Source organism: Oreochromis aureus, linkage group 3 (assembly GCF_013358895.1).
Source record: "Oreochromis aureus strain Israel breed Guangdong linkage group 3, ZZ_aureus, whole genome shotgun sequence".
NCBI classification, from domain to species: Eukaryota; Metazoa; Chordata; class Actinopteri; order Cichliformes; family Cichlidae; genus Oreochromis; species Oreochromis aureus.
Window position 1 is genome coordinate 129,155,461 of NC_052944.1, and position 3,859 is coordinate 129,159,319.

A 3,859-nucleotide genomic window follows, 5' to 3' on the forward strand; every position below is an offset into this window, starting at 1 on the left:
CAAAAAAACAAAAAAAAGTTTTAAGATTGACGGCGAGAGAGAGAGAGAGAGAGCAGGAAAAGAGAGAGAGAGCGAGTTTTGAGATGTGAGATTTGTGACGTTTAGCGTGTTTGGAGTGTGTAGTTAATGTGTTGTCTTGTGTAGTTAGTGTGTAGTGTTGTGGATAGTTTTGTGTTGTGTGTCAGAACAATGAGGCGACTGCTGTCTCCAGGTAGAAACAGGAGTGATACACCTGCTGCTGTCAGACCTGCAGGTATCAGGCTGTGATGTTCTCCTTTATAGTGGACAGAAATATTTGGAGTGGCACAAATAATTTGTGGCATCTTATTGAAGAACAGCTGATTGTTCTGTAAATAGTTTGAAATGGTTATTTAAAAAAAGATTAAAAGGTAAATGGATGCAAATAACTTTGTTGTTTGCAAAACTTGTGCAAAGGATTTTAAAATTGACAATTAATATTTGCATTTGAAGTTATGAAATATGATTCATTAAACATGTTTGTGGTTGTTACAGTAAAAATATAACTTTTTCTACTCTGATTTTATGTTTTTTGTCTGATTGTGTTAATTGTGTTAATACAGTATGTCAAAATGAAAACATGACTGTAAATTCAGGCACGTGAGGTTGTGCTGAAAAGAATGATACCAAACAAGGCAAAGCAAATAGTTTTTAAAGGTAAAATGTGGAGAGAAAATCAAGAGTAGTTAAAAATGGCCAATTATACCCTGGACCCCAGAGGGTTAAACTTTTTTTTAAAGTAACGCAGTAGTTACTTTTCAAGTAATTAATTACTTTTAGAATATTGTAACTCAGTTACTAACTCAGTTACTTTTTTGAAGAAGTAACTAGTAACTATAATTGAATTACTTTTTCAAAGTAACTTGCCCAACACTGGTCTTTACGCTGCACAGCTGCCTCTTCTTCTCTCATTCTCTCCCCCTCCCTCTCCTGTTGCTACTTCAATCATAAAACTGATCAAAGATCAGCTGATCGGCTTTTCTCTCTTGTTTGTTTATCGCTCACTTTGCGCCAGAAAGAAAATAACAGCAGATGTCACGCTAAACAACAGCAGTAGGTTTAAGCTTGATCAGCTGTTGTTAGAATCTATTTAATATTACTTTCTAGTATCAACCTATGTTTGCTGGAGCCACAGCTGTAAAGCTGCTGGTCATGATATCAGTTTGGATATGTGGTGAGAGGGAAACATGAAGATGAATCATCAGAGCTGAACAGGTGATGGAGAAACAGGTTTACCTTTTAGGTGACATGAATGAGTTGAAGGGAAGTTATGAGCTGTTTCTGAGAGACAAATAACACCAGGATCCTTTTCTGTGTAGCTGACAGCTGGTAACTGTGCAGGGGCGGGTCTAGCAAAGTTTTGCCAGGGGCCCAGGTAGGGCATTAACAGGGAAAGGGGGGCACAAAGAAATACTTTTTGTTCTTATTCTCATTTAAAATGTCTCGCTTTTAAAAAATAATTATCTGAATCTTACAACAAACATTTTCATCTGATAGAAATCCATTACTGTACATAGTAATTTTTTTCAGGGTCCCATCATAATTTCTTCAGAAGTAAGTACTGTATATGATGCCAGTATTTTCCCACATTTTCTAGATTCTGTACCACTACTGTGTGTAAAATGCCATCAAAAAGTCAATTAAGTTCTATTCTTTCTCACCTGTCTTTCTGTCTCCTTTCACTTTTTAAAGGTTGTCAATATGTAGCCCTGCCATGCTTTTTATTGATGTGGTAAATAAATAGTTTATGAAAATATCACAACCGAAATCACCACGACTGTAGTTTCCGTGTTGGATATAAAAAGCGCATGTGACACTGTGATGTAGGCTAGAACCATAGCGGCAGTCGATGACAGTCCAGGCGTGGGATTTCTCTCGTGGAAACATGCACATTATTTTTTCCTTACTATTGGTAGGTGGCACAGTGCACTTGTGACAGGTTATGTAAGCAAGCTAGAAGACTGGCATCCTTGCTGGGTATCCAGTTGGGGAAGCAACACATTAATAAGAGAAATCTGAGTAAAACCAAAGTTACTTTCCTAGTAACTAGTTACTTTGAAAGTAACAAATAACTTGAAGTAACTGATTTACTTTTGATAGAAGTAACTAGTAATGTAACTAAGTTGCTATTTTAAAGTAACTTACCCACACCTCTTAACCACTTAAGCCCCACGCCCGGTACCGGGGCAAAAGCAATGCCATTATGTTTAATCGGTTATAACATGGGGTCCGAAAATTTAATCCCCAACATGTGTAGTATCCACAGAAACCTCTGAATCTCATGTAAAACCTCATCTAAACCATTTCTAAAAAACCACCAAACAAAGCGAAGACACTAAACAGTTAAAAGAGCAGTTATGTCACTTACAAAAAATTTCAGTAAACCAACACAACGGAGCCTCGTTAGCACGGTGTCACAGCTAACCGAACAAACTACACCTGGTTTGAAATAGAGATCTCACAGATTCCAAAACTGTAAATGTCGTTGTCCTCACCAATTCACCAAACCAGCCGCAAAAGAAGAATAAAAATGTCCTTCACTTTTGCAAAAAACATTATAATAAATGCTAGTTTATGTTGGATTTGTAATGTGATTGTCATTTATGCTTAGAAATATCTACCCATATATGCTTAGAGGTGTATAATCGATTGTGTAGTGATAGGATGCATGATCTTCAGTAGGCTGTAAAGGCTTTGTGTGCATTCCAGAGCACTAGCTGTAAAAGCTGGAACTTAAACACTTCCAAAGAGGAGCAAAGGGGAATCATAAATACAAAATGAACTCAAAATGCTGGGACAATGACCCAGCAACCTGACAGTAACAGTTTCCATAACCACTTCAGCTGTACTTTCCCATTCATCTGATAACTCCTTCCCTTCCACCCATAGCCTGTCTCAGCCTGTCCTCAGCCCGGAGCCTGTTCTAACTGAATGTAACACAACATTCTTCTTTTTTCAACTTTGACAATTTCATTCTTGCTCTGCCCTAACTTGCTTCTTTTCTTGATTCCCTATTATTGAAAAGTCTTTACCTTACAGTATTAAGTGCCTTAAGGAAACTGTTGCTCTAATTTGGCGTCATGCTAATTAAATTGCAATGAAAATTGAATAACACATTTAGAGGCTGTCAAGATTACAAATGTCACTAGTAATCTAAACACAAGCCATTTTTAGAATCATAAAGTCATTTGATCACACTCACTAAGAATGATTATTTTTAATTTTTATTTCATTTCATATTGTTTTCTATAGACAAGGCTAATCAAAAGGTATTGGCTGAAGCATGTGCATATTACGCCAACCATTTTAACAAACCATTTTAGCATGCAGCTTCTGTACACAGGGCTCGAAGCAAAGAATAAAACAAAGCAATGCAAAAAACAAACAAACAAACAAACAAACAAACAAACAAAACAACAACGAAACAAAAACTTCCCACCTTAGATAAGTAACTAAATCAAAGCAAAACAACCAAGAGTTTCAGCATTATTTTTGCTCTTTTCATTCTTGATTTATATTTTTTCTAATACTCTATTTTTAAACATGTTTTTAAACCATTAACTACACCTTTTAAATTCACTGTCATAACTATTCCACAGGTTAACTCCTCTAACAGAAACACATTTCATCATCTCATCATCACATCAACATCATTTCAAATCACTGAGACTCTCTCTGACTTTAAACAGCTTCTGAGTACTGCGACAAAGCAAGTTATTTTGTGCTTTATACATTATCTGTGCCATTTTATATTCAATAAATCATAAAATTTCAGGGTATTTAGATTAATAAACAAAATGTAAGTTGGTTCTATATAGTTTGATTGATTTATAATTCTTAT